Raw genomic sequence first — 25,634 nt, 5'->3', positions numbered from 1 at the left:
AGTGATCATCCAATCTGCTACATGCTGCATGCATGACCTAAAGCTAATGGCAGATGCATGAACAGAGGAATGAGCCAGAGACACCATGATCTGGGTGTCATCGGCGTAGGATACCACCTCCATCCCCTGCGATCTTACTAGTCTAGCAAGGGGGGCCACATAGATGTTAAACAAGGTCGGACTAAGGGCCGACCCCTGTGGCACCCCACATTGCAATGACTTGGCAGGGGAGAAGAAGTTTCCAAGCTTTACTCTCTGTTCTCTACCAATGAGAAAGGAGTTAAGAAGATTCAGGGCCGGCCCAGTAACCCCTGCCTCCCTAAGCCGAGATGTTAAAATGGCGGGAGACAGGGTATCGAACGCGGCTGTGAGATCTAATAGGACAAGTATTGTAGTTTGGCCACTATCCACTTTGCGTCGGATGTTATCTGCTACAACAGTGAGAGCGGATTCAGTACTGTGGTACTTTCTGAGTCCGTGCTGTGTGTTATCCAAATATTCACTGGTCTCAAGAAAAGTAGAGAGATGAAGGTTGAGGTGTGCCTCCAGTATTTTTGCAGGGGCCGGAAGCAGAGAGATTGGCCTAAAGTTTTTAAGAAGGCCAGGGTCAAGAGATGGTTTCTTTAGAAGAGGCCTCACAATCGCCTTCTTCCAAACCGATGGAAAAGAACCCTGAGTGATGGCCCTATTCATAACTTCCAGCATAGGAGGGAGAATGCTGTTTCTGCACTCCTTCAGTACTCTTAACGGTAAAGGATCCGTAGGAGAAGAAGATTTAGTCCTATCAAGTAGGAGGTTCAGTCCTTCCAAAGACAGTAAAGGAAATTGCCCAAATGTTTTGGAAGGGCATTCACCCAAAGTGTCTAGGTTAACAATAGCAAGGGAAGTGTCCCTATCCAGAGAGTGACTTTGAGCTTCCAAAGCGATATGGATGTCCAAGATTTTGCTATGAAAGACGTCAGAGATGTTATTGCAAAGATCCTGAGAACTGACTACGGGATCAGGGAGTTGAAGAGAGCATAGTGAGTCAGCAATTTTGAAAAGTTCCCTAGATGAAGTTAGGGAGCCTGTAAGATTGGTAAAATACTCCTGCTTCTCCATTTTAACTCTCTGTTTATAGTCTCTTAAAGCGTACTTATGGATCTCTCGATCTTTCAGATCCCAGGATTTCCTCCATCTTCTCTCACTGCTCTTGCAGCCCTGCCTTAGAAGTCTCAGGTGTTCAGAAAACCAGGGTGCAGTAGGTTTCTGCCGGGCTACATATCGAAGGGAGGCGGGGCAAGCTTTTCCACAGCATTAGTAATGGAATCAGTAAGTTCTTGAGCTGCCTCATCCACATCCTTCAGGGAACAGGATTCCAGAGTCTGAATGTGAGAAGCGATAGTATCATCAGTAATATTTCTAAAGTTTCTCCTAACGATAAATGAGGAAGTGAAAGGATTAGCTAAGAGGGGGGCAAAGAGAACAAGTTCAAATGGTACAGCAAAATGATCTGTCCAGACCAAAGGCAAAGGCGAGCCAATAGTTAACCTGAAATCACTAGAAAATATCCCATCAAGAATATGGCCAGCCTTGTGAGTTGGGCTGCTCACCAGCTGAACAAGGTCAAAAGCTCCGAGTGATTCAGTTAGTGTCAAGGTATCCTTTGAACTAATATCATCAAGATGAAAATGAAAATCACCCAGGATGGAGAGATGGGATTTTCCAAAATAGGGTTCTAGGATTTCAAGTAAATGTAAAGGAAAATTCGCCCTCGGGCCATGTGGCCTGTATATAAGTATACCAGTAAAAGAAACAGAAGGAGCGCACAATATACTAAAATAAAGTGCCTCGAAGCAATCTCCTGGCCTTGATAGCGGTTTAGTGGTGCAGGAAAAAGACGATTTAAAAAGGACAGCAATTCCTCCTCCTCTGCGAAGTGGTCTGTCCTGCCTATGGAAGGAATAACCATCAGGAATGGCCAAGAGTAAATCGTGTCCAGAGGACTCCGAGGCCCAGGTCTCAGTAATAAAGACCCAGTCCGGCTGTCTTTCTTCCACGAAATCGTGGAAGGCGACATTATGCTTGATCAGCGATCGCGCATTAATTAAAAACCCAGTTTTAGAGACCGGGATAGAGCGACATCCTGAGCGTGGATAAGACCTTATGGGCCTGGAAACAGGGCAGTGAAAGGAGGCCCTACATGTAAAACATCGCTGGGAATGTCGGATTCCCTCAGGAGAGAAGCGGTGAAAACACCGTTGCACTGATGGCCTAAGGGCCATGAGTTCCAGCATAGAGTATTGCCTGGGTACCTTGTAAGATGGAAGGAGGGTGCCCGCCGAGTCCAGCCCGCCCTGCAGCACATCCTCAGCGCGGACGGGCGCAGACGGGCTGAACTCAGGCGTAACTCCGGCGGAAATCCGGCGATCCCGCTGCGCGATGACGCTGCGCGTAAGCATGGCTGTAATTTATAATGGTCGAGCCTCCTACACGAGGACTAGACCGCAAAGTGGCTCAGCCCTCACCCAATATGGCCGCCAACGAGGCAGTGGCGAGGGACCCGCGAAATGCGGTGCTTGACCAATTACCGTGCAGGTGAGAGTGACAGCGTGCAGGTAAGCGTGGCCAGCAGTATTAAAACCATGGGAGAAGTGATCCAAACTAAAATAACAACCTAAATACAAAACGGGATTAATTAAAATCACAGGAGCTGCACAATGGTAAAGCGATGCAGGAGAGATGCGCTAAGCTGAAAGGGCGCTCGCCTAGGTTTGCTTGCAATTTATAGTGGTCGAGCCTCCTACACGAGGATTAGACCGCAAAGTGGCTCAGCCCTCACCCAATATGGCCGCCAACGAGGCAGTGGCGAGGGACCCGCGAAATGCGGTGCTTGACCAATTACCATGCAGGTGAGAGTGACAGCGTGCAGGTAAGCGTGGCCAGCAGTATTAAAACCATGGGAGAAGTGATCCAAACTAAAATAACAACGTAAATACAAAACGGGATTAATTAAAATCACAGGAGCTGCACAATGGTAAAGCGCTGCAGGAGAGATGCGCTAAGCTGAAAGGGCGCTCGCCTAGGTTTGCTTGCAATTTATATTGGTCGAGCCTCCTACACGAGGACTAGACCGCAAAGTGGCTCAGCCCTCACCCAATATGGCCGCCAATGAGGCAGTGGCGAGGGACCCGCGAAATGCGGTGCTTGACCAATTACCGTGCAGGTGAGAGTGACAGCGTGCAGGTAAGCGTGGCCAGCAGTATTAAAACCATGGGAGAAGTGATCCAAACTAAAATAACAACCTAAATACAAAACAGGATTAATTAAAATCACAGGAGCTGCACAATGGTAAAGCGCTGCAGGAGAGATGCGCTAAGCTGAAAGGGCGCTCGCCTAGGTTTGCCTGCAATTTATAGTGGTCGAGCCTCCTACACGAGGACTAGACCGCAAAGTGGCTCAGCCCTCACCCAATATGGCCGCCAACGAGGCAGTGGCGAGGGACCCGCGAAATGCGGTGCTTGACCAATTACCGTGCAGGTGAGAGTGACAGCGTGCAGGTAAGCGTGGCCAGCAGTATTAAAACCATAGGAGAAGTGATCCAAACTAAAATAACAACGTAAATACAAAACGGGATTAATTAAAATCACAGGAGCTGCACAATGGTAAAGCGCTGCAGGAGAGATGCGCTAAGCTGAAAATTGATTTGCAAACGTGGCAATGTAATTCATAAACGGATATGTCGAACACTGCACGTGAATGAATAACACCATAACAAGTTGAGTACATATGAAAGAGTTAACATGGTATGACAAATACAATGGTTGTAAAAATATTATGCTGCTACCGATTGCCTCTGACACAAACAAACAGCTCTTCTAAGTACTAGAACGTTTTTAGAACGTTTTTACATACGTAAGGAACTTTTGAGAATGCATGTGGTTTCTGAATGGAAAATGTGGAACAAATCATTGGGTATTTTATTGTCACCCATAACTTAGAGCTGGCCCCAATAGAAAGAAGATGCAAGGCCTTATTTATGAAGCCTTGCAACAGTTTTGCACTTCCGTTGCGTCACTTTTTGTAACGCATCGGCGGCGTAAGACATGCCCCCTATTTACAAGGCATTAATTTTTATGTCCTGATGATGATCCCATATCTAAAGGGGATCAAAACGTCGTCGACAACTTACACCTGATTATTTGAAAATTTGTTTATTACGAAATCACACAAAGTGTACCTAATTGTCTGTTTTAACTGTGAATAATTGACAGACCGTTTGCTTTTGCCTTGCATTTATATGTTTTCCTGTTTGTATTCATGTGGTAGTTGGACACAGGCTGTGTCCTACTTGGAAATCGTTGAACAATTTCACTACATTTGAATATAACAACTATTAAATATGTCCGGCTGGACATTTAATATAGATTTCAATTTTGGTCTATATTTATTGTTGCCTTGTTATCTGATCTGAAGTTTGGGACCTCTGTCTCTTGTAATACCCTTATTTACAAAGTGACGCATCTGAACAGATGCATCACTTTGTAATTCCCTGCGCTACATTATACCTGCGTCAGGTATAATGTATGCACGGTGGGCAATCCCACGTAAGTAAGTCTCGTAGAAGTGACGCAGAGAAATCTACGAGATTTCACTGTGGCACTTCTAGGGTGCAATTGCATCAAATTCATACGCCTAATTCACAGAAGGCATAAGACTCACGCAGGCCCTTTTACATGGAGCTTGCCCCATGTGAAAGGCTACATTGCTGGAGTTGTGTCACTTTTGAGACACACTCCAGCAATGTGTCACTTTTGCTCCTACAGATACGTCAGAAATACTGACGTATCTGTAACTCCTTGCGACATGATGCGTCATACAGTAAATATGACATATCCATCATGTCGCAAGGAGGGCACACTGACAAGTTACGCATCGATGCCTCACTTCTCATAAATGAGGCCCTGAGTATTTTTATCTAGACTATGACCATTTTTAGCATGTTTCAAATAATGATTATTGAACAACGGTAAAAAGATAAACATATCTTTCATACTTCCCTGAAAATGGTTGAAGTAAAAAATGTTTTCCTATGTGTCAAATTATCAAAGATCAGTTATCTGATTTACATTGCTGATAAACAAAGGCAATGATGTCCAACAAAATGTAATTTAGGTATTCCCAGAAAGCATGGAGACATACATGATAGAATTAGATTCTTCTTGAACTAATCATGCATTTATTTTTTGTAACAACTTTTTCTTTAGCATTTTGTTATAAAGAAACATGACACACCTTTCAGAGTCATCATAAGTAAGACAATTATTCTGAGGAATGTGGTACACATCAATGAGCCTAACATCTACAGAAGGGTTGATCAAGCAAAGTCTAACATTGTTCCTCGACCCACGATTGCTGCCTCTCATACAGATTTGAATATTACGTATTATGGAAAAATGTACAGCAATAGAAAGCACCAGCAGAGCAAGAATGTATCTTGCTGGCGGCAAGCTGTGTAAGTGTTTGGTTCAAGGTGGCTCACCCTGTGTTTCAGAGGTGGGCATTACCCGTAGTAACGAAGCCCTCAGTGTTTTGGACATCATTAGGTGTAATCCCCCATTCTATGCTGTAGTAGTATGTAAGTGGTAAATGGACAATACGTTGTATTGAATTTCTTTCTCCACCACATATTAAAAGAAGGTGCTTTAGGCTGCTTTCACATCTGTACTATGCACAGTTGTGCTGCTAAGAGTAGGTGGTTAAAAAGCCCCCCTCGTGGAGTTGAAGTGTTAAAGAGCATATCTGCTTTGGGATCGCCCAGGAGGACCAAGAGTGGATCGCGGGACAGTATACTTTGCCTAGGACCTCGTCCTAATATGTTTAAACACTTGGGCATGTCCATCATGTGTGTGAAAAAGTACCCTGTTCCCTGCATCCCTCCCAACATAACTCCAAGATCCAAAACATTCTATGCAAGTGCACTGGTGTTGAATAACAAAGCATAAGAATTGTGTAGGACTTCTATTTGTAGAAGAGACAAATGAAGAACTTATACGCCGTCTGCCATATCGCTCTCCCCAAGTTTCATCTATGATATCTGTGGTCAATTCCCTTTCGCATTGCTTGACGTAGGCATGTTTCTTTGTTGGGGTGAGATTGAGTATATAACGTTATAGCCACAATATGCCCCTATGCTTAACATTAGTGAGGTATAAGGATTTTATAGAAGTCACTTCCCTTTGCATGGCTAAGCAGGTGGAGGGTTGTCCGGACCAGTGTAGTGCTTGCCAAATCTTATAAACATCCCGTCCAGTCAAGGTGTATGTTGCATCAAGGTCTACATTGGTTCTCAGGTCCCCATCCTCGTAGAAGTCTCTCATCTTGGGAGATCAACCCAATCCCAACAAAAGGAAACGGGGTGGGCCCTGCCTGGGGGAAAGTCTTTATTGTGAGCTAGAGGGGTAAGAGGAAAAGGACAGGACAGACAAGCGTTCTCACCAGTAAGTTAGTGAGAGGAGTTGGCCTAAAGGCTAGGGCGGTGGACCTCAAATCTGGGGAACTGGGTTCCAGTCTCGGCAATGACGCTGAACATCCTGTAATTCTGGGCAAATCACTTAATCTCCCCGTGCCTACCAACAACAAATGAGTCCTCATGTAATGCAACTGGTGCTATGTAAAGCGCTCTGACACCCAATTCGGGTCAAGTTCGCGCTATATAATAAAACTCAGTAAAATAAAATAAAAAAGACAAAGTTAGGAGTGTGGAGGTCAATGCAAGAAGTAGGGGGGCGATGTCCAAGCTGACAAAAGGAGCCACAAGAGGCAGCCGTGATTGTGATACAGTGAGCTGCTCTCACCCACCTCTATCCCAGTACTACCTTACCAGCTTCACTAATGACAGCTACTGCCTTGTGAAGCGGGCAGTCTCCTCTGCTCTTTGTTAAAATCATAGTCCCCATCATTTCCCTATCTGTCATCTCTCTCAGGCCGAAGCTAAGGTGTCTCCGCTGCTTCAATAGTCCCTTCCCTTGGGCCATTAGTAAGAGGCCCAATGCAGCACTAGCACAGTCCCAGCAAGAGAGCATGGGCCGCAATGCAAGCAAAGAAGGATAGCAACGCTGCCAAAATGGGGATTTAGTTGCTATCTCACACTTCTGGGCCTCTGTGTCAATGTATCTGTTGCACACATGATATTTACAGCCCTGCAATGCAGGCTTCCTCATCTGTCCCATCCACAGGGCCATCACTCCTAATCCTGAAGCCCAAAATAGGCTGCCTGTGCTTTTTTGTAAGAACAAATAGAAAAACACATCTTACTCCCTGTTGCTTGGGCCCTGTGCCACAAAGGTGGCATGGAACCTAATTCTGGCAAGGAAAATGGGCCCCCTCCACTTTTGTCAGACACCACAAATGAAGTGCAGTGGCCCCTTCAAACCCTTGGTTTCAGTGCCACTGCACCTACTACACTAACAGTAGTGGTGGCGCTTTGTTAAAAAGAATTTTCCTCCATATCTTGTCACCTTCCTCAGGGCTCCTATCTGAGAAATCTATTTCTGTCTTTTAGTAGACTAAAATATTATCCCCCAGATAGCACCACTCCTATGGACCATGTATTTAACGTTGTCCACGTATCTCGCTCCATTCCTCTCTCGCCTTGGCCATTTTTCTGAGGCCTCTGGAGTCTGGACAATCAGGGCTCTGCTTCAGAATGCAACCCTGCTGGCCTCCCTGTCATCCCTAAGATCACCTGAAAGGATCTCTGCATGTTGAGGTGGCCAGGATATATGGGGCCAGATGTGCCCTTGCTTTTTTAATTTTACAAAAACTGTTCCACAACTGTCCATGACCCGGTAATGCAGACCTTGAGGTACCTCTGGGAGAAAGTAGAAGGGGAGAAGATGGGGGTGTCCGGTGGTGTGAATGCAGAGAATTTAAGAACAAATAGATCTTCTCACCAAGGTGCCATCTACCTGAAAGAAATGCAGATCTGCGTATTTAGTTAATCACCAAATATATGTCTGCTTGGGAACCGGTATAGACTTTAATTGATAAAGTCACATGAAGTTTAACGATGTTAAAGATTTATTCTCTCTGAAATGTGACATAAAGGTTTTGGGGGTATATTATCAAGGGGCTTTATCTCCGCATTTTTGGCTTTAAAAGCCAAGAAAGCGGAGATAAAATTATCTCCCTATTACCAAGCTGTCGCTAACACCAGTTAGCGACAGCTAATAGGAGATAGTGACCATCTTGGGCCCCGCTTTGCATGTCAGTGATATTTATCACTAATGACATGCAAAGTGGGCGTGCCAAGATGTTAGCGACTGAAAACAGTCGCTAACATCGCTATCTCCTATTACCAACTTTTGGAGATATTCGCGCTAAGCGCGAATATCTCCAAAAGCTAACACCTGCCCTGAGCAGTTCTTAGCCATGTTAACCAATGGGAGGTGGATAACATGGCTAAGAGCATTTGCTCGATAATGCATGAATATCGCTGACTTTTCAGCGATATTCATTCATTGCGGCCGTTTTTTATCGCATTTGCGATCAACCTTGCTAATAGCAAGGTTTATCTGCGATAAAAATCGCCGATGTGCGGCGATAATTTTTGTCTCTAAACAAGTTAGAGACAAAAATTATCTCTATTGGTTGGTAATATACCCCTTGGTTTCTTGAAATTATCCTTCTAATGGACGCTTATAAAAATGATTACTTTAAGTAAAGTGTGATTACCTAATACTTAAAAAAATACTTTGAAAGCACTTGTTTCATTTTGAATATTTAATAATTTTGTGGCAGCTTATCTTATACTCTGTGTAATTTTGTTTTAAAATAATGACTTGAATATTTATTCATAGAGCTTTCTGTTCCAAACTGGGAATATGTAGCATGGTTGTGTTAACCATTTTGAGGTTTAATAATGTAAAAGACTGTTTCACACCGATAAGTTTAAATTGCATTTATTTTCCTTTGAAAGTGTGGGTTATTTTATCTGCTGTTACTGGAAGAAGAAAAGTAGTTATAAAATATTTTTTTCTTTGTAGTGATGTCTTTGACTCCACCACCAAGATCACAATTTTCATACTCTTTTTTGTTTGTCCTTCAACTACTGCTTGTAAATGAACACATACAGGAAATTGCTAAATGGTCAAAGTCGCACTTCCAGGTCATCTTCATTCACAAGTACTAACTGAGGCACTTGCACCCTCCTGGGACAACAGCCGAGGACCCCCGGGGGACGCAGCCCACGGTTTGAAAAGCTCTAGAATATAGAGATCCGTGGCTAAGAGGTTACATGAAGAATGGTGGAAGCAAAATGACTTCCTTGTTCTCCTGCCTCCCTGAGATATGTCCAGACAAAACAGATACTAAGTCATGAAATATAAACAAAATAATACAAATTTAGCTACTGGGCGTATCAGTACCTTGCCAGAGCACTGGCATACTCAAAATATATCACTTTTTCTTCTTAGAATGCTACACATTTTTTGTCATTTACATTTAGTTAGAAGAAGATCTAAATGCACACATTGACATATTACATTTATATTTATTGTACTATTAATCTAACAAGGCTGCCTATATTTTATGTGAGACTGTTAGACCTGGCACCATTGGCGTGGACCTCCCTTCCATTTTTTCACTGTCGCCTCCGGTGTTTTGCTAGGTTTTTGCTCGTCCAGATGCTTTGGGCACTTTGCCACTGCTGTTCAGTGCTAAAGTGCAAGTGCTCCCTATTCGTAATCGTAAATATAGCTTTATTCGATTTTCATATAAAATCATAAAAGCACAGCACATATATCAAGTCATAATCACAATTAATAAATACTTACATATGCACATACAAAATAAAAACAAGTGTGATAGTCGGACAAGTAAAAGAATTTCAGATGCTAAACATTTTAAAGTGCAATATCTGGTGACTGAAATGAAGAGCAGGGTAGGACCCACAAGAGGGATGCTTTACCACATGGATTTCCGCAACTTTATGACAGTTCTTAAAAAACAAGATACCGCAAAGATCACATGCTCATCTTCAAGTCTTAACAATCTTGAGAAAACTGGCCTGCAATTTCTTATACCCCAGCGATTTAGGAGAGGTTTCAAGTAAAGTTTTCTGGGGTTAGAATAAAAAGTGCAAAAAAACATTATGTGCAGATTAGACTGTACTGCGATATTGTCGCATGTGCAGGACAGCTTAGTGGTTGACCAATTGTTCATATCTGGTAAAGTTACCATGCGATAAAAAAACCCAAGGCGTAAACGGGACAGGAGCATTCTATGATACGGACTAGGATCAACATTTAGGTACATTTGCAATCCTTCGTTGGGGGTGATTTCCTGGAAGTTTAAGATGGTTTGTTTATGTTTTTCAGAATTCCATCTCAAAGTTTCCAGATGGGTGGCTAGTGTTTTTTTGAGAACTGATCTTGAAACCCCATCCAAAGATCTCGGGTTTTCATAATATTCTGGGTGCCCTATCTCGGTAAGTAAGGATCTTACATACAATAGCCATCTGAAATTTGCAACCCCATCTAGGGCTAGGCAGTCTTCTAGAAGGTCCCTGTTGAAACTGGCTTCACTTGTGGTCCATACCTTGTGCCATAAAAGAATAGGGGCCATCTTAATTATATCGCTCAGGTGCTTAACTCCTGTCTCGATATGCGTCATGAATGAAGATGTGGTTTTTGGTGCTCCCAAAAGATAGCTAATAAATTGATTCTCACAGCCCTGCAGGGATTGATCCTTCTCGATGCCCCATAATCCCGCCCCGTAGGTGGCTGTGGACACGCACTTCGCCCGATATATCTGAGTCAACTCTTTGATTGGTTTGCCACCCACTCTGTTGGAAAAAGCGCGCAGAGCGCCTATGGTGCGAATGAAAGCCAGTTTCCTAGCTTCAATCGCCTGTTTCCAACGGCACTGCCTGTCAAAGAGAACACCCAGGTAGCAAAACTTATCTACAGTGGCTATATTCTGTTTATCCAGGGAAACATTACAGGGAGCCCTCTTTCGCTTATTGGTGCATGGCATAGTATATGTTTTGGAAATGTTCACTTTAAGTCCTCTATCCTGCATATAACCCGCAAATTTAGTCACCGCCCTCTGCAGTCCCACTTGAGTCTGGGACATTAAGGCCGCATCATCGGCGTACAGAAGTATTGGCACTGGTAAACCTTTCACACTGGGGTAATCATTTGGGAAGAGGGAAAGATGTTGACCCACTGAGTTTATGTAATATGTGAATAGCCTTGGGGCCAAAATACATCCTTGTCTAACCCCTCTTGAAAGGGCAAATTTATCGGTACATTCCCCCTGCTTGCCATATCTCACTCTTGCCCCGCAGTTGTTATACAGCTCTCTAATAAAGGTGATTATACGGGCATCAATACCCATCTCGCCCAGCGTGGACCATAATAACATATGGTCCACGCAATCGAAAGCGGAGCTTAAATCAACGAAGGTTATAAAAAGCGATCCACCCCTCGCCTGAGTGTATTTAGCAGATAAAAGGGCCAAGTTTAAGCACTGCTCGGCTGTCCCTATGCCTTTCCTGAACCCATATTGAAGGTGTGACACAACATTGTGCTCCTCCTCCCATTCCTGAAGTCTCTTTAAAATAATCCTGCCTGCTATCTTCATTACACCATCCAATAGGGATATTGGCCTGTAGCAGGCAGGATCGTCTCGGCTGCCCTTTTTAAAAATGGGGACCACTATTGCGTCCGACCATGTATCAATAAACCCCTTTTGGTTACCCTTATTCAGCACGTTGGTAAGCAGGGGAGCCCAGAAGTCCGGTTCGGCTTTATACACGTCTACCGGGGTGCAATCGGGCCCCGCTGCTTTACCTGGTGCACTATCCCTAATTGCATCCTGGACTTCACCAACTGAAAAGATTAAGTCAATCTGGAATGAGCAACTTGGGGGATAAGAGTCCCTACTGATTTCTGTAGTTTGGGCTACAGTGGGGCTCGGCCCTAGGGGTGTAATAGTGTCAGCTGGCTTTGTGTGCTTATATAGTTGCCTAAAGTGGGTTAGCCATCTTTCACCCGTTATTGCCAGGTCTATTTTGTTACCACTGTTATTTGGGTGGTATAAAGTTTTGACCATCCTCCAGAACTTAGTGGTGTTTTTCTGGGTGGATGCTTCTCTAAGTGTAACCCAGGCTTGCTTTTTTAGAGCCAATCTTCTTTCTTTTAATGCACGTTTATATAATTGCCTGGCGCTGCGGATAATATGAGGGTCCCTTAGTTTATGGGCCAACACTTTTTTTAAAGCTTTTAGTGCTTTCGTGCACTTCACATCGAACCACCCTTCACTAGATGTGTTATTGTTGTTCACTACTCGGGTCAGCATATCTTTGATACGATGTTGAATGTTGACAAAGGCTGACATGACAGTCGGGGGGTCCGCGTGTTCCTCCAGGCAAACATTAACATCAATGGCACACTCAGAGAACAGTTTTTTCAGGAACTCACTTGGTACAATCTTCTCCCATTTTACCACATAGCCATTTGTTTTAGATAACTCAATCCTATATGGATACGTGGGAAGAATACCTTTGTTATCATACCGCCCCTTTACGTTTACACCAATTGAGAGGGGATAATGGTCGCTAAAAACATCTTTGCCAACCGGCCACGAGGTCAGAAACCCAGGATTAACAGTGTTTATCAATATAAAATCAATGGTTGAGTTACAACCTCTACCAAAGAAGGTTGGCTCAAACTGCGCGGGTGCGAAACAGGTCTGATTGGCAAAACAAAGGTCAAACTTAAAAACAAAACCATTTAACAACATCCCCATCTTTGTGTGAGAAAAATGAGTTGGATTGTCCGCCCCGAAGTCTGCGAGACCACACAAGGAAGAATCAGAATGTGAACAGATCGTACAATTGAAGTCCCCTGCCCATAATATTATTGCCCCCTTAAAGTGGTCAACGATACGCGTCAACTGGCGCAACATATTGGACATGGTGGGCTCCATTTCACTATCGGACATGTTATTATAAAAGTTTACCAATACAATTTTCTCATTCGTGCCCCAGTTAAAAGATAGAATTTGAAAATGGGTACTAGACAGAAAGTTATGAATCTTAACCTCTGCCGTTATTGAGACATAAACACAGAGTCCACCCTTATTATGGCCCTGTGCTGACGGCGTAGCTGAAGAGTAAAAGGTTTGATACCCAAGGAGGTGCAGTTCTTCACAACACCATGTTTCTTGAAAACACAGGATGTCGTGCATGTGTATGGCGTCTAACCAGGCTTTGTTGGAAACTTTACTAGCTAGCCCCGCCACATTCCATGAAAGAAGAGAATTGAAATAGGGTACCTTGCTAATGACCACATGTGTGCGGCCTTCACTCACAAGAGATCTTTGTGATTGCAGAGTTGGTGTGTTTGAAGTAGCAAGAGGAATCATAGGGGTAGGGATGGTGCGATTATAGGGAGATAATTGGGGCTGATGGAAAAAGATGGCAGGTATCAGGAGATCCCCCTGAGAATCTGTCCCCTCCCACGTATTGCCATGATGCCTTTTAGACGGGCTGGATGCCGAATAGTGGGCAGAAGCGTACTGACGGTTCTGGTAGCCCACATGCAGCTTTTCTGTGTTAATAGACTCGTAAAGTCATTCGTTGTCGTCCAGTCCAGCGAGAGGGTTATAAAGGTTGGACAAGGGTATGTTCCAGGAGTCCTTGGGGTTGTAAGAATTTAAATCACCCCAGTGCGGAGTAGGGTTATGAACATTTTTCGGTGAAAAGGGTAGCTGGCATGAGTGAAAACAGAAATCATTGGAGGTGTCACGATGATTCTGACCCTTTGCCATCAACGTGTGATCTAATCTGTCGGGGACATGAGGTCTGTACGGTATTGGAGCATGGGCGAGCATATAATGGGGAAGAGGAGTGTTAAGGCCCGTGTGATATCTTTGGAATGGAAAAGAAGGTGTTGTGGGACCAAGAGGGGCTTTTGGGCGCCATTTACTACCAGGATGGTAAGGTCTAAACCGGGCTGGTGGATGCCTCATCATGGCCTCAGGGTAAAAGTAGCTTAGGTTATGGGTTGAGATTCCCCCCTCGCCCGTCCCGGGATACCAGTCACTGATGTATGTGACCAGTCTGTGATCTTTAAAGTTGACTAAGATCACATCACCTTCGATGTCCTTGGGTCTAGTACCTACCCAGTGGCATCGCCTGGCCGAGACGATATCACCATTTAGGTGTGGGGGAAGTAGTCTATTTTTCCTCAACCAATAGATAACCTATAGTGCTCCCTATTGTAAATTGATGTATTGGATTAGTGACTCCATGATTGGTTTATTTGATTTACTTGTCAGACCCTAGTACAGTGCACCATGTGTGCCCAGGGCCTGTAAATCAAATGCTGCTGGTGGGTTTGCAGCACTGGTTGCGCCACCCACAGAAGCAGCTTTTAAAGTGTGGTTCAGGCCTGCCATTGCAGAGCCTGTGTGCAGTCTGGGAATGCCATGTCGACTTGGCAAGTGCACCCACTTGCTAGTCCCTAACCCTTCCCTTTTCTACATATTAGTCACCCCTAAGGTAGGCCTAAGGCAGGGTGCATTGTATGTAAAAGGTAGGACATGCCCTGGTGTGTGTGGTATTTCCTGATAATAAATTACAGGCAATTTCGTTTTTCACTATTGTAAGGCTACCTGTTCCCATAGGCCAGGATGGGCAGGTTGATTATAACGTCTTATAATCCTAACTGACCCATGGATCAAGGTAGAAATTCGAGTTTAGTGTGCCTGAATTCAGAATGTTAAAATACATCTTTTAGTCTGGGTGATTTTTACATTCTGTGTTTGAAAATACCACTTTAAGAAAGAAGATATTTTCTTGCCTAACCATCCAGCATGCCTCTGCTAAGTTTGTGTATTCCATGTTTGGTTTGCGATTTACAGGGGGCTGGAGAGGACCTTGCCTCCAGCAGTCTGATGGGTCATGGCTGGGCCGAATAGGACCTGCATTAAATAGAGAGTAGGGGGCGGAGGTTTACTTTCACTGACCTGAGCCCTTATAGAATAGAGAGTAGGGAGAGGAGATTTCCTTTCAGCTACCTGGGCCAGTTCTGCTCTCAAACAATGCTGTCTTCACCTCCTGCCAGGAAGCTGCACGTAGAAGGACAGAACTGGTTTTGGCTGGGCACAGATTCTCTCTGCCTTCAGAGAACAAAGGATTTACTGGTATAAATATTGGGGCCCAGACCCCAGAACTTTGTATCATGTTACAATCTAGCAAGTGATTAATGCATCCTCTCTATTGATGCCCTTTGCCTTGCTGCTCAATCTATGTGATGTCATCTGAATGTTGAGAGTGTATGAGTGGAAGAAGGAATCATTTGTTGTGGAAGGGCTGAGGGACAAGGAGGCTGCTCCTGGTGGGGCATAGTATGAGTCATGACTTGGATCTTATCTGAAGAATAAAGCTGTGATCCTAATATACATCACTGGACTAAGTATCTTTCATTCAAGTGTAACACTCACGACGATTTTAAAGAACCTACGTGCTACTTTTATGGAGATTGGACTTTTAAAAACAAAGAAATTGAAGGAAATTAAAGTAAATGAAACTACAATCTGTGGATTTGAAGAAACCTGGCTCCCCTAAGGCCCCACCAGTGACCAGAACATCGGTCAGTCCCATCGTCGAAGTGCCAGTTAATGATGGACTTAACAACTAACACCCTTGAGGAAAGAGGTATTTTCTCTGCCTTGTGGAGGAAAGCATTGTGTTGAGGGAAGTTCTCATTGTGCAGTGCCTACAGTTTCTAGCCCTGTTACCGGTGTGTGAAGTAAGGCTGAGGAGATTCTTTGGCATGTCTTGTGGAGGAGCGTCCGTTCTTAGGAGTTCCTTATGAGTGGCATATCTTGAAGCGTTGGTAGTGTCTGCCATCTGGAGTTTTCACACTTCTGGTCAAGATTTCCCGCACTCCCTGGGTGAGGGGCATCATGTGCGCTGCAGAGTTTTCCCCCCATATTTCCTGCAAATTGCCAACTGTACAGTGCGGGGTGTGCAGTATTTGGTGGGACACTCCCACGTTGTTGTCTTGTTGTTGAACTTATACACAACCAATTTTTCTCTTACTACGGGTGTTTTCAGTGACAGTTTACCCGTGGTGTAGCTGTTTAAAAATTGAGGTGCGTGTCATGTTTAGCACGCGCAGTCTTACCTGCATCTCGGACAGCTGTGATGTCTCCATGGATCCTCTCCGACATTCTGGACAGTGCCCTGTGGATTCCTGTTCTAAAGCCTGCATGCAGCAACGTGCAGAGAGCCATCAGGCACGTCGTCACCTACGTACCGCCATTTTAAGATTAAAGTTTTGAGATCCTATGACTTTCCTGCATGATTTTCATACGCGCTACCGCTACGTTGTTGTCCGAGACAGCACAACTTCTTCAAGAATTGTCAGTGGCATTTTTCGGTAGCGGCGATATGAGAACTGGTTCAGGGCTCTTTCAGAGTGGCGGTGATTTTATCCACGGTTACCGGTGGGCAAGCAGAGACACATAGAAGTTTCCTTTTCGTTTTCGCTTGTCATAAAATGGACCAGTCATTTTGACTGTTTTTCTAAACTTCTTGAATGTGACATCCATGTTTTTGCCATGATGTCTAATGCCATACTAATGCATTCTTTGATTGTTTCCCATGCCTATGAAGCTTTACTAAGTTGTGTCAAAAGTATTCAAACTGATGGTTGAATGTTATCATATGTATGTCATAAGGAGTATAAGGTGCATGTCCTGTAATTGTATGCAGTAGGAGGGATTAAATACGTAGTATCCCAAGTCCTGCAGTTTATGCAGAGGAGAGGGTGTTGTTCTCTCCCAAGTCCTGCAAGTGTGTGCACCACAGTTGTGTGTACGCAAGTGTATGCACCACTGTTTTGTAGTGCAAGTGTGTGCATTAAGGGGGTTATGTAGTATCCCTATTCCTGCAAGTGTGTACAGTAGAGGGTTTGTCCCTAGCCCTGCCGCTGTTTTGTAGTTTTCCTAGTTTTGCAAGCGTGTGCAGTAGAGGGTTTGTCCCTAGTCCTGCCGCTGTCCTTGGTTGTGGGTTGTAATAGGTTCATCACCCTGTAAGCAATGTGTCCTGCAAGTATATGCAGCGCAGTTTTGTGTCTGCAAGTGTGTGCAGTAAAGGATTTGTTCCTAGTCCTGCCACTGTTTTTTAGTTCCCTAGTTTGGCAAGCATAAGCAGTAGAGGGAGTGTGATGTGCCCCTGGTCCCTGGTCCTGCCGCTGTTTTGTAGTATCCCTATTCCTGCAAGCATGTGCAGTAGAGTGCTTGTCCCTAGTCCTTCCTCTGTCCTTGGTTGTGGGTTGACGTAGGTTTGTCACCCTGTAACAATGTGTCCTGCAAGTAAATGCAGCGCAGTTGTGTGTGTGCAAATGTGTGCAGTAGGGGGAGTTCTGTAGTTTCCCTAGTCTTGCAAGCGTATGCTGTAGAGCTTGTTCCTAGTCCTTCTGCTGTTTTGTAGTTCCCTAGTTTTGCAAGCGCAAGCATTAGAGGGAGTGTGATAAGTCCCTAGTCCTGCCGCTGTTTTGTAGTATCCCTATTCCTGCAAGCGTGTGCAGTTGAAGGTTTGTCCCTAGTCCTGCCAGTTTGTCACCCTGTAGGCAATGTGTGTCTTTATCCCTTGTGGTTGTAATGAGAGTTTATGTTCTCTCACTGTTTGGGAATTTGAGAAGACTCCTAAGCTTCTCTGGATTTACCATTGTTTCTGGGTGGGGGTTTATCTAGTACCCTGTGTTTAAGGGTTGTAAAATTACCCTTAGAGTGTGAGCCTTGGTGTGTTAGGCATGCGATTAGAATACAACACTTTTGTGTTTCTCTCATCTTTTCTAGATCAGATGGGGATGTGGTGTTTGACGATGTTCTTGAAGATTGATGTTATTCTTGAAGCTTTATGTTATTTTTATACAGCTTGTTGATTTTCCTTATGTGTGAATGTCCACCTCCGCGCATTTATTCATTGTTAGTCATATTTCACGTATGTACCATGATCTTGCCTGCTTGTAATTTTACAATTTTGATGAGGGGGATGTGCTATAATCTAGCAAGTGATTAATGCATCCTCTCTATTGTTGCCCTTTGCCTTGCTGCTCAGTCGATGTGATGCCATCAGAATGATGAGAGTGTTTGAGTGGAAGAAGGAATCAGTTGGTGTGAAAGGGCACAGCGGCAAGGAGGCTGCTCCTGGTGGGGCATAGTATGAGGCATGACTTTGATCCGATCTGAAGAATAAAGCGGTGATCCTAATATACATCACTGGACTATGTATCTTTCATTCAACTGTAACAGATCACTTCTGGGAATCAAGACAAACCTTTGCCAAGGAGAAGAACCAAGAAACCTGAATGAGGTGACTGCCTCTGTGCTGTGCTATTTCTGGGGTTGGCCTGCAGTGGTTACTATATTTGCCAAGGAAAGGAGAAAAGGACTTCTGTAAACTTTTCATCATCTTGAAGAAGAATCTCCATGGGCTTGAAGTGTGCTTGCCTCCTGCCTGAAGTCTCAGGGTTACAAGACTTCATCACCAGCTTCCCTGAATTTCCTTGCTGGGAATTCAACCTGCAGAGAGGTGCCTACTGTTGTTTGGGCCCTCTGAGAACACTGTGTGTCCCTGGGAGCTGGAAGCTCGACACAATGAGGAGAAGTGTGTCGCCGCCGCAGCAGTTGCTGTCGTGTTGCCAAAGAACCGTGCCGCAGCTGTTTGCCTTCGCATCACCAACGAAGCGTGTCTCATCACCGGAGAAGCATGTCACCGTCGCAGAGGTCGCCGTCACATCACCGGAGAAGCATGTCGCAGGGCCTGTCACGGCTCAAAAGTTACCGAGTTCGACGCATGGCCGTTGTACGTGCACGCATTGCATCCAATGTTGTCTCATCGCATCGAGGGGCCATCTTGTCTTATTATCACCAGGCGGCAGTAAGAAACAACACATCAATTCCTCACACAGTAAGGAAGCGACGCATCACCTCCCCTGCGCTGCAGTAAGGAACGAACGCATCCACTCCCCTGAGTTTAGGGAACAGTGCATCAACTTCCCTGAGACCCTTTTGTTTGTATTGCGTGACGCATCCCAGGTACTTTGAGAGTAAAGTGTCACATTTACCATCTACATTGAACTAAGCTATTTTCTACCATTTTTAAAGACTTATTTTAATTACAGTATTGTGGATTTTTATTGTTTGGTCTTATGTTAAGTCTAGTAAAGATGACTTATTTTTCTAAACTGGTGAAGTGACCATTTGTACTCTTTTCACTGTAGTACTGTATGTGTTCACAAATGCTTTACACACTGCCTCTGAGATTAGCCTGTCTGCTCTTGCCAAGCTACCAAGGAGGTGAGCAAGGGTTATCCAGGAGTGTACCTCCCTTTCCCTGACTGGAAGCAAGTGCCCCTACTGGGTCAAAGGTACCTATCTCTGCCAACTAGAGACCCCCCATTTCTAACAGAGACCATAGGACAGATTTATTACCACTATGAGCTGGTGCAAAGTCACATGAAGTGAGACAGAGACGTAAAGTGTTGGTTGATAAAGAATTTACTTTGCTGCGTAAATCGTTTTTTGCCCTGGAATGTAACCCTAAAAGTAAAGGAAATAGCGCTTTAGATTACATTGCATTAAGAGGGCATTGCATCTGTGGTACAAAGGCATTCCCGTGCAACCACACAAGGGGGCTTTTTTACAAGTCCCTTGCGCCACCCATACATCACTTTTTCCCATATTAAAAGTGACACCCTGGCGGTGCAAGAGGCTTGTAAATAAGCCCCATGATTTCTGATGCAAAATCCTATCTACTAGCAATGTTAGAAAAAGCGTTGCATCAAAAAATAACGCTTCCTCAAGGCAGGTGCTAACAAGGAGAAATTATTTTTATTCTCCTAACCTTTCACACATTGCATGTGTGCTGCATTATACAGCACCCATACAATATGACGTGGGAAACATGTTAAAAGTATTGCACACTGAAAGACTACCCTTGTTTTGTTTCCTATAGAATCAAAGCTTTATAGAAGGGACAGAGAGCCACCATCCAGGGTGGTTGAGGAAAGTTTCTGCTACCAATTGTTTCCCTGCACAAAAATGTTGTTAATGTAAAAAAAAAGAGGTTTGGACATTTGGTCTGAGGGAAAACAAGCAATACCGCTTTAGTTGTGACCTATATTTCACGGCAGACCCTAAGAGCTTTTTTATAAATGGTTGCTATATTGAGCGAGCATTGCCGGATGCCCTTGCAAACTGTACTTAACAAGCAGGCTCATTTACAAATCCCTTCTGTGATCTTAGAAGGAGCTCAGTGAAGACGATTACGTTTAATCAGTGGAATGAGTAACACAAGAAGAACAGTAGCTGAATAAGTCTATCAATCAAAGTGAGATAAATTGTCATGCATGATTAAAGTCCTTAATTGGACAGGCATTATCCAGGTAAGCTTAATTTAGGATGAACAAAATAATTTCCCTGAAACTTGTGTGAAAGAAATCAGACTTTTATTTGACTAGGACTTTAGGGTGTTCTACCTATGTTATGAATGAAGCGACAAATTAAGGGGCCTTTTATCAAGAACAGCATTAAAATTATTGCCGGTTTAGTGGCAGGAAACTGCCGCTAAAGCGGCGATAATAGGCTTGATAATTCCCATAGAAACCTAGGTTCACACCAGAACCTGGGTTTTTATGGGAATTCACAAGGGCATATTATCAAGCTCATTATCACTACTTTAGCGGCAGTTTCATGCTGCTTAAGCACTGATAATTTTAACGCCACTCTTGATATTATGCCCCTTACTTTTTTGGAGCAGAATTAAGACATACATTCCTGAATCAAGACAAGGGCAGAAGTGTAGCAGTCAACAGGAATTGCCAAAAATATTAAACTAAAATGATAGACAATATTTGACCCGAAATTAATACATAATTGAGACACAGTTGAAACGCAATTCAATCGGCAAGTCATAGACAAACTAGGAATGCGGATAGACTGATATTTTAAATGTACTGACCACAATTTAAACATAATGTTCCTTTTGCGGAGATAACAATCAAGTCGCAGATTTACAGGAAAGTGACGCATCTTTAGAGATGTGTCACTTTCCCTGCGCTACCCTGAGAAACCCATACGCCATCATGGATGTGCCATATTTACAATATAGCGCACAATGGCGCAAGGACTGACAGATGCATCAGAAGTTTTGACGCATCTGGTTCTGATGCATCTGTTGGCACAAAAGTCACACATGGCTGGATCGGTCTTGCAAGCATGACGCAACTCCAGCAATGTATGGGGAGGCCTATCCTCATTGTGCTGCGTCAGCCCATATGCCTTCTCCAAGCAGGCGTAAGGTTTTGATGCAGTGGCGTCCTAGAAGTGGCGCAGTGAAATCTTGTAGATTTCACTGCGTCACTGCTACAAGGCTTTTTTTGCGAGTGAACGCCCACCCTGCATACATTATACCTGATGCAGGTATAATATGACGCAGAAATTTACAACGTGACACATCTCCCTAGATACATCAGGTTGTAAATGGGCCGCATTTTTACACTGCCTCTGCGTCACAAAAAGTGATGCAACAGCGGCGCAAAAATGAAGTAAGTGGCTTGTAAATCTTCCCCCAACTATTTAGCTCCTCGTGTGGGTCTCAAACTATAGAACACATCCAAATGGGACTTTATAATCCCATGAAAAGGTTTCTCAACAGACAAGGAGAGATGTAATCAAGTATTGACATTCCTTAATCTAATAATTTCTCAAAGGTGTTATATGGATGCATAAAAATAATAGACTGTAAATCAAGGGACAATGCAAATAAACAATAAAAAGCAGTGTCTGATTTGCTTAATTTTCGGCAATTGCGTTAGATACATTGTCGACCTGTAACCACTGTTAGGGGCTTACTTACAAGCTCCTTGTGCCGCCAGTACCTCACTTTTTAAAATGCAAAAAAAGTAATGTACTGGCGGTGCAAAGGACTTGTAAATAAGCCCCTTATTAATGTGGCGCGGAAACAGTCCGCAGTCGAATCCATCCGCAATAGTTTGCTCACAAATATTCATCTTTTGGATTGCGATTCCGATGTAGAATTTTCCTCCAAATTTTTGAATAATTCACAATACTACCAAACTAATCTTTGTTTTATATGGCATTGTGCAATCATTGCTTTGTCAAATGCATGCGCATTATCTACAATTAGTTGACGCTCAAACCAAAATCTCTTCCCCTGTCGATTTTAACAATTTTCTTGTGTCTGTCTTGTCTCCACTTTATCTAACTCATATTGGCTTTCCCCAATGTCTAGTTTCATACTTCAACCATATTGTATTGAGGGACATTTATCCTTTCACTTTTTGCTGCCCTCTCGACTTAGAACTAATGTGTTATATCAAACCACCTGTCCAGATACTTCTCCCCTTCCAAATTCGTCTACTTGCTTTTTCTTTTTTCTTTCTTCCAGCAACTTTGAGGCACTTTTACAAGAAAGTGATGCATCTATAGAGATGCGTCACTTTCCTTGCACCACACTAAAACATGCTTGCACCACCATGGATGCACCATATTTACAATACAGTGCACTATTGCGGAAGGATTGACAGATGCGTCAGAAATTCTGACGCATCTTTGGGGCAAATGTCTTGCATTCCTTGAATTGTGCAAACTAGTTGGATGAGAGGCAATCTGTAAATACGAACAATTTAAGTACATAACAACACATCATTAGAGGCAATTGCAGATAGTCAAGATAGTCGTCTCTGGTCTCTTTATTTTCAGATGTGCTCCACAAGATAGAACCAGGCAAAGCATTTTGTCCTGTGACCAGTAGGAAAGTTACTTTCCTGCTGGTCACAGGACTTTTTCCCAGGCACGGCTCCCTGACTGTAGATGGCTAATACTGCTTAAAGTACACCTTATCACGTTGAATCATAGGACAGCGCTCTACCATGAGCTTCACCAATGTGCCCTAGCCCTGAAGAAGCCCATGTTTGGGCAAAACGTGTTGGCTGGTTCTATCTTATGGAGCACATCTGAACATAAAAAGACCAGAGACGACTATCTGCAATTGCCTTTATTGATGTGTTGTTGTGTACTTAAATTGTTCGTATTTACAGATTGCCTCTCATCCAACTAGTTTGCATAGTTATATTTATGGTCTACGAGCAGCAGACCATTTGAGGTGGGCAGCATTTTCTACCTTTAGTGACGAGTTCAGGTGGTGCAGTCATCTATGACCCAGCTGCTCCTTCTCCCTGTTTCCCGTTGCTGGAGTTGTGTCGCAAGCACGAAGCAACTCCAGGAATGCATTTTGTGGGTTATTCGCACTACACTGCATCACTCCTTACGCCTGCTTCAATCAGGCGTAAGGTTTTGATTCAGTAGCGTACGAAAAGCGACGCAGTGAAATCTTGTAGATTTCACTGCGTCAATTTTACGAGGCTTTCCTGTGTAGGAACACCCCCCGCATACATTATACCTGGCGCAGGTATAATGTGACGCAGGGCTTTACAACATGACGCATCTCCCTAGATGCATCATGTTGTAAATAGGATGCATTGTTTGCAACGCCGTTGCATCAAAAAAGTGACGCAATGGCGGCGCAAAGAGGCTCAAGGGTCTTGTAAATCAGCCCCTTTTAATTTTTTTAAATGTAACCTTTAGCTTATATCTGTAACGTACCCTGATTTATTTTGAGCATTTCCCCTTGTTAATGTTGCAAGCCAGTTCTCCGGACATTTTAATTTTAGGGGCCACTGGAGGCTCTCTAGGTGATAAAGCTCAGCATCCCTACCAACCAGTATTCAAGCTACTAAGGGGCATATATACGAGTGGGGTTATTTTGTGCATAAACCTAAAATGTGATTTATGGAGCAGCACAATGCCATCTTGTATGGCCCTAAGTAGCTTTATAAATTCAGAGTAATGCAATGATGCGCAAATAATTGTGTTGCTCTGAGCAGGCGAAGCGTTCCCGGGGTGTTGTGCGGGTGTTATCAAGCAACAGCAATTTTTTTTACTCATTCCTAGAAAGTGGTAGACCTGGGACTGTGACACAATGATACCCCTTCCCCAGGTGAGGGATAACGAGGTGAATTATCTTTATTTCTCCTCTTTACTTCATCTTTCTATGTGGGCTGCAAAAAATGCACCTTCCACCACAGGCACCCTTTCACCAAGGTGCAAAGGACCCTGCGTTGGCGCTAGGCAGCCAGAATGGCGCTAGTGCAGGGACAAAGGTAGTAATGCAGGGTATTCTTTTGAATACAGCACATTCCTTCCCTTCCATGCTGTGCTGCATAAATATGGCCCTGAATTTGTAACCCAACTGGGCCTCATGGAAGCATCCTTATCCCTGAGGGAAGCATGGGTGAGCATCCTCTGACTACATCAAGGGAATTGTTTGGTGTGGAGATTGAGGGGTTGCATAGATTTTCATAAACACTAGTAGAAATTAGAACTGATTCCTCAGAATGGCTAGGAATGGCCGGGACTTTTAAAATATAGCAAGGTAGGAGCCTGGCCAAGAGCTTCAGTTTACCAAGAGGTTGCCCTACTGCTAGATCTAGAGAACACAGTGGGAAAAATGATCAGCAGAGTGGAATTAGGACAGAAAAAGATGAGTTTTAATGCATTTTGGAAACACAGGTGATTGGGTTCCTCCCAAAGGGAAAATGGGAGAGTGTTCCTTTGTTGGGCAGTGATCACTAAAAAGCAAGTCCTCCGGTTTTAGCTTTCCTACATTTCAGTACATTGTCTATCAGGGCCTTAGAGGAATGTAATTGTCTGGTTGGCATTTAATAAGGTTTGGTTACATGATGTAAGATACCGCCTCACTATACAGTATACTAAAATGAAGAACACTATGTACAGAATGCGAGACATCCCCAGAGGAAACTAGTTGCAGTAAGTAAATAATAATAACTCTATTTTTGTGGTGGTGTGGGCGAATAGTTAGGCTTTTTAGGGGACAGTGTTAAGCATTTGCTGCACTCACAGTGGCAATACATGAGACTCACACTGAAGAATAAACCGAGACCAATGTGGTTTAAAAAAAACACAATTTTTATGTAAGTTTTGAGGTTGCAAGACTTCAAAATTTCAAATAAATACTTTAGACAGTTTTAATTCTTCAATGAAAGCAGTGTAAGTGAGAGAAGCCATTTCTTTAGTACTGTAGCACAAGTCAGTAAATACTAAGTATGGGCGAAAATTTGCGAATTCGCGGTACGCGAATTAGTGCAAATACATATTCGCGGTCTGCAAAATTCACGAATCTGTGCAAATTTGCGGATTTTTTATTTTTGCGTGTTCGTGGATGTTGTACATCTGCTCCCCCCAGGGGCAAGAGGACAGAGGAGGAGGTAGCAGTGCCAGCGGAGCAGGAACAACAGGAAGGCCAGGATAGGTCCGCCGAGGGCTCCTCTTCTGGCCCCAGTAAGTTTTCCTGTTAATATTATTAATTATACTTCCCTATCTTTTACAGCACCAATTTATTCCAAACGTTCCTCATAATTCAATTTTTTCCTAAATCGTCTTTGATCTTCTTGTAGACTGTTTCTAAATTCTTATCCTGCCTCTACTATGACTGTCTGTGCAACTACTAGATTATTATTAGTCTGTCTGTG

This window comes from Lissotriton helveticus, chromosome 8 (assembly GCF_964261635.1).
Source record: "Lissotriton helveticus chromosome 8, aLisHel1.1, whole genome shotgun sequence".
NCBI lineage: Eukaryota > Metazoa > Chordata > Amphibia > Caudata > Salamandridae > Lissotriton > Lissotriton helveticus.
This window is presented reverse-complemented; position numbering follows the sequence as displayed.